The 11926-nt window shown below is 48.2% G+C and overlaps 1 long non-coding RNA gene across 1 annotated transcript; it reads right to left on the reverse strand.

Annotated features, from left to right (window-relative positions):
• Nucleotides 1–298: 298 nt before the first annotated feature.
• On the reverse strand, nucleotides 299–8710 carry LOC122153996. Its single transcript, XR_006165875.1, has 3 exons — nucleotides 8502–8710; nucleotides 8295–8299; nucleotides 299–561 (listed from the first exon to the last, which is right to left on the reverse strand). It is a non-coding gene; the product is annotated as an uncharacterized LOC122153996 (long non-coding RNA).
• Nucleotides 8711–11926: the final 3216 nt, after the last annotated feature.

The raw sequence follows: 11926 nt of genomic DNA on the forward strand, positions 1-11926 counted from the left end.
GCGGTCCCTCGAGCTTCCTGGCTGGAAATGGAGTCAAGATGGACAATAAAGCCTGGATGATGTGGGACTGGGGGGCCTCAGGAGGAGCAGAGCAGTTCCCTGGTGCTGGACCCAAAGAACTGGGCTGGAGATTGAGGGAAGCACTGGGTCCCGTGGGCAGAGGCACCCGGAGGGTCACAGGGGGGAGAGGGGAGGTGACAGGGACTGCTGTCGCTCTGCAGGACAGAGTAAAGGCCTTTGGTGGGAGCAGGGACCACGTGTGGGTATGGGGGGTGTGAGAAGCTATGGACTAGGATATTGTTTATTGAGACTTAGACTAAACCCAATGTAAAGGTCGGATAACAAAGGATGTGAAATCGCTAAGGCAAACAGCTACTAACTCAGCTGTCGCTTGTGCAAACGTGGCCGACGCCGCTTGTGCAAACCGCAGGATGTCCCGAGGAAACTGATAAAAGTAAGAAAAACAGCTCCGTATAAGGACATGAAAGCGGGGGGTCGGCCGCGAGAAGAAAACAGACCCCCTAGCAACAGTTGGAACATGCGCAGAGTATCTCCACCACTCTATGAACGCGGGAGTCGGGATGTATAAAAAGGACAGTCTTATCTACCCAACACGGCAGTTGGTGGAGCGTAGACTCCCCTGCCGTCCAGCGCTGTTTTTGCTCATATTCTACTTGCTATAATTAATAAAATTTTAATTGGATTACGACCCATTGTAGTCTCAATTTATAACAATTTCTGGTGCCGTGACTCGGATAAGGAGCGGTGGACATCTGTCCTCCGGGGAGGCGCCCCGCGGCAATCCGCGGCCCCGCGACTGATAGCCCACCCCATCCTTACCGACGAACCTAAATTCTAGAATAATGAGCAAAGATAAAACCGGTAAAATCCCATAAAATTCTGTGCACAGGAGTCCGGACGAAGATGCAGGACGCGTAAGTATATTGCGGATTTATTTGCGGGTTTACCGTTCGGGCGGGATTGGGTTTCCTGAATTATAACAAATGAGAGGTTCGATATACTGAACCAAGTGAGTGCAGACTCTTAAGTACTGCATTTCCCGCGAGGGACTGGGCCAGGAACAAGGGGAGTGAGTGAGTGTGTGTTTGTGGATAATTCAGAAGATGGGGGCGAAGGGCAGCAAGCCTTCGACTCCCATGGGAAGGGCACCCACTGTACCTAAGAATACCCTTCTGGCATACATCTTAGACAACTGGGAATACTTCCCTGGAGCCCTAGGGAAAGATAAGCAGAAGATGATAGAATATTGTACTAAGGTATGGGGAGGGAAGAAGATTTCTAAACATGTCTTTTGGCCAGTCTATGGGTCAGAAGAAGATTGGGTAAGACAGCAATTAAACCTCTGGGTTAATAGTAAAAAATCCCTTAACCCGGAGGAGAGTCAATATGCGGAAGTGTGGCTCGAGAAACCGAGAGCTAGACTTTACCCGCTGAATGAAATAAAAACTAAACAAAAGAAAAAGAAGGAAGAGTTAGATGAAACTCTTCTAATTCCCCCTCCTTACGCTCCCCCGCCTGCTCCTGCAGTCCCTCCAGAGGTCCCCAGAGCTCCCACTCCCCCACCAGAATCAGAACAAGGGTTTCCCCTTCCTCCTAGACACGTGACTAGAAGTCAAAAAGGGGCAGCTCAGATGTATCCTTTAAGGGAAGTGCCCATGGGGGGACCTCAACCTGTAATTGGATATATTTCTGTACCCCTAAGCTCGGCAGACCTACGAGATTTTAAAAGAACCGAGATGGGAAACCTAATTGAGGACCCACTCGGAGTGGCGGAAAGATTAGATCAATTTTTGGGACCAAACCTTTATACTTGGGATGAAATGCAATCTATCCTTGGTCAATTATTTACTACCGAGGAGAGAGACATGATTAGATGAGCAGGAATGAGATTGTGGGATGCTCAACATGCTCAGGGGCCTCAAGCAGATATTAAATGGCCACTCCAAAGACCTAATTGGGATAATCAGGATCTGGTGCATAGAACTCATATGCAGGACTTAAGAACTACAGTAACTCAAGGGATTAGAGAAGCAGTACCCCGTGGCCAGAATATCAATAAAGCATTTAATGAAATGCAAAAGAAAGATGAAAGCCCTACTGAGTGGCTGGAACGACTGAGGAAAGCCCTTCAGCTGTACTCCGGGGTAAATCCAGACGACCCTTTAGGGCAAGCGCTCCTCAAAACTCAGTTTGTGGCAAAATCGTGGGAGGATATTAGAAAGAAGATTGAAAAGTTAGAAGACTGGCAGAATAGAGGGTTAGATGAATTATTGAGGGAAGCTCAGAAAGTATATGTAAGGAGAGAAGAAGAAAGCAGCAAGCAACAAATAAAAATGATGGTAGCAGCGGTCAGAGAAGATCGTAAAGGGCGGACAAATGAACACAGATCTGCTGAAACGAAACAGGGGAATGTAGTAGTAAAGAAGGAACAGAGACTTTGTTTTTACTGTGGAAAGAAGGGACATATAAAGAGGAGTTGCAGAGAAAGGATCAGGGATGAGGAAATATTAAAAACGGAATAGGGAAGTCAGGGGCTCTATATTTTAGGGGACCGGAGTCATCATGAGCCCTTGATAAATTAAAAATAGGTCCCCATAAACAAGAGTTCACCTTTTTAGTAGACACTGGGGCTGAAAAATCGACTATTAGACAAATACCCGAGGGATGTAAAATCTCCCCTGAAAAAGTACAAGTAATTGGGGCAAAAGGAGAACCCTTTAAAGTAAGCAAAATCAAAAATGTAATATTCGAAACTGAAAATAAATTTGGAATGGGTGAACTCTTGCTCGTCCCTGAAGCAGAATTTAATCTGCTAGGGCGAGATTTAATTGTTGAATTGCAATTAGAAATTAAAGTAAAAAATTGAGAACTAACAGTGTTTGCTTATCCTTTGACCATGGATGATCAAAAACAAATTAACCCCAATGTCTGGTATTCTCCGGACACAATTAGTAGACTGGAAATCCCACCGATTAAAATCCAAATTTCTGAACCCTACATACCTGTGAGGATAAAGCAATATCCCATATCCCTAGAAGGACGGAGAGGATTGAAACCAGAAATTGATCGATTATTAGCACAAGGAATCTTAGAGCCTTGTATGTCACCCTTTAACACCCCCATTCTGCCTGTAAAGAAACCGAATGGGAAATATCGGCTCGTGCATGATTTAAGGGAAATAAAAGAACTATCACCTGGTTCTCTGTAGTGGCAAATCCATACACACTGCTAAGCAAACTATGACCCCATAATTCCTGGTATAGCGTGGTTGATTTAAAGGATGCCTTTTGGGCCTGTCCACTGGCAGAAGAATGCCGTGATTATTTTGCCTTTGAATGGGAAGATATAGAGACAGGCCGTAGACAGCAATTGAGATGGACCGTGCTCCCCCAAGGGTTCACTGAGTCCCCCAATCTGTTTGGCCAGGCCCTGGAAGAGCTCTTGAAGGAATACCAGGTACAAACGGGAAATGTGCTTTTACAATATGTAGATGATCTGCTCATAGCAGGGAATAATCAGGAGAATGTAAGAAAAGAAAGCATTCGACTCCTAAACTTCCTTGCACAAAAGGGACTAAGGGTATCACAAGAAAAGTTACAATTTGTGGAGGAAAAAGTGAAATATTTGGGGCATTATTTGTTTAACGGCAAAAAGATATTGGATCCAGAGCGCATTAAAGGAATTCTGGAACTACCTATGCCTGTCACTAAGAGGCAAATTCGGCAGGTATTAGGACTACTTGGATATTGTAGACAATGGATAGAGAACTACAGTTTTAAGGCTAAATTCCTATATGAACAACTGTCTAAAGACAAAATACCCAAGTGGACCCCTCAGGATCAAGAGCAGTTTGCCAGTCTCAAAAGGGAGCTAAGTCAAGCACCGGTTTTAAGTCTGCCAGATTTAAAGCGACCATTCCATTTATTTGTTAACATACATGAAGGAACGGCATTCGGAGTATTAACTCAGGAATGGGCCGGATAGAAGAAACCGGTGGCATACCTATCAAAGCTGTTGGACCCTGTGAGCAGGGGTTGGCCAAGTTGTTTACAGATCATAGTTGCCGCTGCCTTATTACTTGAAGAGACAAACCGTATTACTTTTAATGGGAAAATTGTCCTATATGCGCCTCATAATATAAGAGGAGTGTTACAACAAAAAGCAGAAAAATGGCTTACAGATAGTCGATTATTGAAATATGAAGGAATACTTATAGAATCCCCTAAATTAACTTTGAAAACTATTGGAGCAGCTAATCCCGCTGAATTTTTGTACCCAGGAGAAGGTAATGAACTATTGCACAACTGTTTCCAAACAATTGAACAACAGACACGCATTAGGCCAGACCTAGAAGAAGAACTACTACAATGTGGGGAAGTCTTATTTATAGACGGATCATCACGAATAGTAGAAGGTAAATGATTGTCCGGATATGCCGTCGTTAAGTTGGAAAAAGGAGAATTTAAGACAATAGAATCAGGCCCCCTGAGTGCCGGCTGGTCGGCTCAAGCCTGTGAGCTGTATGCATTGTGGAAAGCATTAGTATCACTGAAGGGAAAGGATGGAACTATATATACAGACTCATGCTATGCGTTTGGGGTAGTACACGCTTTTGGGAAAATATGGGAGGAAAGAGGATTTGTTAACTCGCAGGGAAAAGAACTGATATACCCGGAATTAATTCGGCGAGTTCTGGGGGCATTGAAAATGCCGAATAAAATAGCAGTTGTACATATAAAGGGACACCAGCGAGGTACAAGTTATCAAGTTAGGGGAAATAATGCAGCTGATACAGAAGCAAAACGAGTGGCAGGCAATTATAATACGATTTTGACGATACAACAAGTACCTGTTAGTAAAAATCTGAGCTTTGAGTCTGCAGAAAAGGAAAAACTAGAACAAATGGGAGCTAAGGAACAAGAGGGTAAATACATATTGCCAGATGGGAGGGAAGTCTTGCCAAAAGGCATAGCACTCGAAATATTTTCAAAAATACACAGCAAAACACACTGGGGAACCCAGGCATTAGTTGATCATTTCAATCAACAGTTTGCCTGTATAGGCGTATATAACATAGCAAAGGCAGTCACGGCAGCCTGCGAGACCTGTCAAAAGGTTAATCGAAACAACATGAGACAAAAACCTCTTGGAGGACGTTCCCCAGCATACAGACCTTTCTCACACATACAAGTGGATTTTACTGAACTACCTAGGGTAGGGCGTTACAAATATTTATTAGTAATGGTGGATCATTTAACACATTATGTTGAGGCTTTTCCTACCTCCAGGGCAACTGCTAACCAAGTTACTAAAGTGTTACTTTAACACATTATACCTCGATATGGAGTGCCTGAAGTAATCGACTCGGACAGAGGAACACACTTTGTGTCAAAAATTGTTAGAGATCTAACCGAAAGCTTGGGTATTAAGTGGGAATACCATACACCATGGCATCCACAAAGTTCGGGAAAAGTTGAAAGGATGAATGGAGAAATCAAAGCTATTTTGACTAAATTAATGATAGAAACCAAATTATCATGGATTAAGTGCATACCCATGGCACTATTAATTCTCAGAACCAGACCCCGAGCAGATGTGGGAATATCAGTGTTTGAAATGGTGTATGGAATGTCCTATAGAATTGAAAATCCACAAACAAATGTTTTAATTCGAGACCATGTGATTAATGAATATGTTTCACAATTAGCAGAACATCGTAATAAGCTTTGGGAACATGGACTGATTGTGCAACGACCCCCGTTGGACTTAAAAATTCACAATGTGAAACCTGGGGATTGGATATTGGTTAAAGTATGGAAGGAAGAAACCCTAAAACCCAACTGGGAGGGACCTTATCTTGTTTTACTTACAACAGAAATAGCTGTCCGGACTGCTGAGCGTGGATGGACTCATGCCAGTCGCATTAAAGGCCCCGTGACGAAACCTCAATGGAAAGTAATCAGTACCCCAGTTAAAGCTGCAAAGTGGGAAGTCTATATAAACAGGCAGAAAGCCCGAAACAGCTGTTCTCCTGAAGAATTCCCTTGCTGCCGAGAAGATGGTACACCCCGTGGCTCGAAGCAACCGAGTCGACGGGCGAGGCAGAGGAGGAACAAACCGTGGGGAAAAGAATCAGAACAATGGGACGCAAAAGCAGCAATGGTCAAACTTCCCCAGGACTGGTAAAAATATACTTAAATTGGCAAAAGTGACAAACACCCTTTTTCCCGGTATACCGTTAGTCTTGTTACTGATAATAGCCCAGGCAAAAGGAGGAAACCCTCATGAACCTATGAATTGGACAATAACAAACATACAACATCCAAATAATCCAATTCAAGCACGGGCTACACCGGGTACATTTAGTTTTAATGTGAGTTTGCGCGATCTAATTACTGGACACCGTAAAGACAAAGCTGATCTGTGCAAACCAATCTACATATGTCCCGCGTCCAATCCTGGAAGAGGTTATTGTAACCTTCCAGGTCACTATTACTGTGGCTATTGGGGATGCGAAACATGGGCCTCTGAGTGGTCCACATCTGGAGACGAATATCTAGAAATAAAGTGGTCACCAGAAAAGTGTAAGAGACCTCACATAGGAAGCGATGGACGTGTATTCGGACACTGTAACAATGACGGATATTGTAAAAGTATTAACATAACAATTAAAAACCCAGACAACGATCAGTGGTTAGCAGGAAAATATTGGGGAATTAGATATTGGGAACCGGGTGGAGACAGAGGAGGAATCTTTCAAATAATGAAAAGACCGATGCCCCACGATCCCTTACCAGTAGGACCAAACTCAGTCCTAAATTCACCCACTTTTCCTAAGAAAAAAATGGTTCCCACAAGTGTTACAACCATTCGTCCAAACTTCCTATCAGTAACAGATAGAACAACTAATGACACAGTGACTGAGTACTCTTCAGTTAGGGATTCAGGAGTGTCAGAATCTAAAGACCCCTTATGGGATTTAATGCAAGCCTCTTATCGTACCCTTAATGAAAGTAAACCAAATTTAACTAAGGAATGCTGGTTATGTTACAATATTAGACCACCATATTTTGAGGCAATCGGAATATCAGATAGGATTCAATGGTCTAGTGGTTCAAACCCACAAGAATGCCCATGGGATGACCAGAGGAACCATACACAAGGAATTACTATTCAATTAGTAACAGGTCAAGGAAAATGTATAGGTACAGTTCCCAAAAGGTATCAGCCCTTGTGCAACCAAACAATCACTAACACCAATATAAAAAGACACAAGGATCAAAATGACAAATGGGCTATCCCGACACCAGGAGCTAAGTGGGTTTGTTCAGACATCGGAGTAACGCCTTGCCTATCCTTAAACGTGTTTAATCAATCTCAGTTTTGCATACAGGTGATTATTGTTCCTCGTCTGATCTATCACACCTCTGAGGAGGTGTTACGCCACTTTGAAGGAGACCTGAATAGACAAAAACGAGAGCCAATTACAGTGGTAACCCTAGCCACTCTGCTGACAGCGGGCGGAGTTGGAGCAGGTACGGGCACAGCCTCCCTAGTAGAAGGTCAGGAATTACAAAGTTTACAGATGGCTGTAGATGAGGATTTAGCAAAAATAGAACAATCTATCCAAAACTTAGCCACTTCGGTAAAGTCTTTATCAGAGGTAGTGCTGCAAAATGGAAGAGGATTAGACCTATTGTTCTTAAAGGAAGGAGGGTTATGTGTAGCTCTCAATGAAGAATGTTGTTCTTTTGCTGACCATATGGGAGTAGTCCAGGACACCATGTCTGAACTCCAGAAAAGGTTAGAGCAACGTAAAAAAGATCGCGAGACGGGCAGATCGTAGTATGAAAACTGGTTTAATGTTTCACCTTGGCTAACCACTTTGTTATCTGCTTTAGCAGGACCGCTTATTATGTTGATTCTGGGACTTATATTTGGACCTTGTATAATACGCTATATTTTACACTTTATTAGAGAACGGTTTGACATAGCTAAATTACTTATTTTAAGGTCTGAGGTAAAATATAAAAGTGTATCTATTAATGAAGACAAAGATGATGAAGATTGTTGTGAATGCGTTATACCACGTAAGAACTATGATTGTAATTCTGAGATATTACCCTGTGAATGTTGTGATAAATGTTGGAATTGTGGAAGAAGGCTTGCTTGCAGTGCTAAGAATGAAAGTAGCGTCTAATAAACAATAGTAGGATAAAAAGAAAAAGGGGGGATTGTGAGAAACTATGGACTAGGATATTGTTTATTGAGACTTAGACTAAACCCAATGTAAAGGTCGGATAACAAAGGATGTGAAATCGCTAAGGCAAACAGCTACTAACTCAGCTGTCGCTTGTGCAAACGTGGCCGACGCCGCTTGTGCAAAGCGTGGGATGTCCCGAGGAAACTGATAAAAGTAAGAAAAACAGCTCCGTATAAGGACATGAAAGCGGGGGGTCGGCTGCGAGAAGAAAACAGACCCCCTAGCAACAGTTGGAACATGCGCAGAGTATCTCCACCACTCTATGAACGCGGGAGTCGGGATGTATAAAAAGGACAGTCTTATCTACCCAACACGGCAGTTGGTGGAGCGTAGACTCCCCTGCCGTCCAGCGCTGTTTTTGCTCATATTCTACTTGCTATAATTAATAAAATTTTAATTGGATTACGACCCATTGTAGTCTCAATTTATAACGGGGGGGGGGGGAAGCTGGAGCTGGATGAGGCCCTTGGTGCTCAGTCCCGCCTGCAGCGTGCACCTCGGCGCCTGTGCAGTGTGGGTGTTGGTGTGCAGCATTCTCCTCTGTGTGTGAAACTCCTCGTGCAACGTGCGCGTGGGGGGGTGTGTGGGTGTGTGTGTGTGTGTGCGAACCCCCGTGCAGCGTGCGCCTTGTTGCGTGTGATCCCATGTGCAGCGTGCGCTTTGCGGGGCGCGCTCCTGTGTGTGCCTCAGAGCGCTACGTGTGTCAGTGTGTGCAGTCCCGCGTGGCATGCGTGCAATTCCTTGCGCAACATGCGTGCTGGTGCACGCGATCCCATGTGCGGTACGCACCTTGGCACACATGATCCCACGTGCAGCGTGCACTTTGCTGTGTCCCATCCCACGTGCAGCGTGCGCCTCGGCGTGCAATTCCATGTACGGCGTGCACGCAGCTCCACGTGTGTTGGGATCATGCGTGCTGTGGTATGTACATGGGGGGGCTGCACCTCAGGGCGTGCACAATCCTGCGTGCAGCGTGCATCTTGGCGTGCACAATCCTGCGTGCAGCGTGGGCCAGGGTGTGCGTGGCCCTGCGTGCAGCTCTGCGCAGTGCAGTGTGCATCCCAACACTGCCACCCAGCAGCCCGGCCGTGCTTTGCAGCAGGCTTGCAGCTTGTGGAAATCCTTGGCGGGGTGGACAACATGGAGAGGAACAAAGCAGCTCAGGGGGAGTGAGCGTGGAGGGTTTGCTGCCTGCTAGGGCCCCACGGGAGTGTCTCTGATCCCCTCTGGGGATGCTGGGTCTCTCCAGGAGCAGATCCCTCGCTCTTGTGCATCACTTGCAAACACAAACCAGCGCTCTGCAGTAGCTGGTGCTGCAGGATTTGAGCCCAGGGTGGGAGCGAGCATCACAGCAAGGGGAACTGGGTGCCCCAGTGCTGGCCAATCCCCACCAGTAAAGCCGGAGTCTCGGTGCTGCTGGCAGCAGGCTCGGGCTGTTTTGTCTTGCGCTGTGATTTCGCAAAGTGATGGTGTAACCGCTGACTCCATCACAGCCTGAGCCAGACCCTGGTACCCAGCACGGGGACAAGAAAGGCTGTGGGCCCCACAGACCCCCACCCTATATGATGGTCACAGCATCATCCCCACTGCTGCTCCCTGGGAATTGGGGGGGTACCTGGCCCTGGCACACACTCGATCACCCTTCACCAAAGCATGCAGGAAAACTGCGCTAGGAAAGCACAGACTACCCCAAAGCAGCCCCGGCCATCCCTCAGGGCTCCCTTCACCCCACAGGACACTACGGCCCGTGGCCCCGCACACACCTTCGATACCGTGGGACGTCACCAGAACATTTCCCCAGTCTTTTATCGCTGGAGTGAATCATTTACCAGGGCGGGCAGGCTGCCTGAAAAAGCCTCGGAACAGCCGTTGCCAGCGGAGCACAGCCAGGCCAGGGGGATCTCGCTCCCCAAGCTGAGGGGTCATCGTCGGTTCCTCTGCCCCACGCGGGGAATTGGTGGCAAAAGGGGAATTTAGGGAAAGGGGCAGGCGGTTGGTGTGTGGCTGAGATCGCTGCCTGCTGGGGCTGCCCATCCGGGGTGGGTTTATTTAGCCAAGATTTGGGCAAGCTCTGGGGCGAGAATCCAGCTGAACTCCTGCTGTCGGCGCGATTGCGGAGTTGGCTGTTGTCCTTTTGCTGCTTTGGCCTCCTCGTGAGTATTTTGGGGTGTTTGTCCCAGCGTGCAGGTGGGGATGCCACCGCTCCAATCCCTTCCCAGCCCCTTGGTTGGGGGAAAGCTCTGAACTGCAGGACGCTGCCCTGTCCCCGTGGCGAGGTGACAAGGGATGGGCGGGTGACACAGACACCCAGACCAACACCTCAGTGGCCTCGGGTGAAAATGCCTGTTCCTCTCCTGTGCCCTGGGGCGTTTCTTCTTGTGACGTAACCCGGGGTGAACGCATCAGGCGGGCAATCCCCAGCGGGGATGAGCTGAGCCCTGGTTGCTTCTCGAGGGCTTGTTGAGCCACCCCAGGGCGGAGCAGGCGATCAGCCCCGCTTCCTCCATGGGGAAACTGAGGCAGAGCTGGCACTGGAGGAGGTGGCGTGGGGGGGGGGGGGGACTCTGGCATGCTCCATGTGCCGTGCTTGGCATAGCTGGGGAAGGATGGGCCAGCTCAGGAGTCACCCTTGGAGCCAGCCCAGCACCGGGACCAGAATCCAGTATATATTAATAAAATATATTAACAATGGGCTCTGTGATGCCCATCCCACGGGCAGCAAACAGGCTTCACCCACCAAACGCCAGGTGCTTCAAGGCGCTCCCAGGTGCACTTACACTCCTGTGCCTTTAGACCAAATTCTTTGCAGAAAGTTGAGTTTTCAGCGCCCGACTGACTGCAGTACCGCTGCACCAGGTGCTGAGCTTTCCGCTTTCCCCAGGCTTGGTCCCTGGATCTTGTGCGGGACCACGGCAGCATCTCCCCAAACCCGGCGAGTCCGGCAGCGGCCCTCGGCCAAGCCCAGCATGTCGTGGCTGGCGCAGGGAGCTTTCGGCACGGTGTTTGCCGGGGCAGAGTCGCTCCTCCCTGTCCCCCCCGCGCGGAGGGGAACGCGGAGAGGAAATTGCTGCTGACGGAGCTGCAAGCGCTGCCGGACTGGGGATGACTAAGTTTGGCAGTGCTACCTGCCGGCTGTTTTTCCTTTTATGGAGGATTTGAGCGAGCCGCTGGAGCAATTCTCCGAGAGAACCCAAAGGGATCCACCCTGACCTTGGGGACGGGCACCGCCGGGTTGGAGACAGGGTGGCTGGGGAGCTGGGTGGGTGGTGAGATGCTGGGGCAGCGTGTGGCTGGTGGAGGTGGGGATGGACCCCCCTCTCCCCATCCGGACGGGGCACCCGAATGTTTTCACTTTCTATTTTAAGGAGCTGGACGCTGGCCCCAAGCGGAGGCCTGGCCCGTGGTGCCAGCCAGGGCGTGCGGCTGCTGGCACCCTCCGTGTCACCCACCTTTGAGGCCACCCCACTGTCCCACGTCCATCCCCATGTGGCTTTCCCGCAGGCTGGGGGTGCTGGGGTGAAGGGGAGAGAGGATTCGGGGGGGATGTGTCTCTTGCAGGGGGACACCGTTGCAGGGGTGGGGGCATCATCTGTGCAGGGCCACGTTACTACAAGGTGACAGCATTGCAGGGGACACCTCGCT

The sequence above is a fragment of the Tyto alba genome, unplaced genomic scaffold, assembly GCF_018691265.1.
Source record: "Tyto alba isolate M040663 unplaced genomic scaffold, T.alba_DEE_v4.0 Super-Scaffold_28, whole genome shotgun sequence".
Lineage (NCBI taxonomy): Eukaryota > Metazoa > Chordata > Aves > Strigiformes > Tytonidae > Tyto > Tyto alba.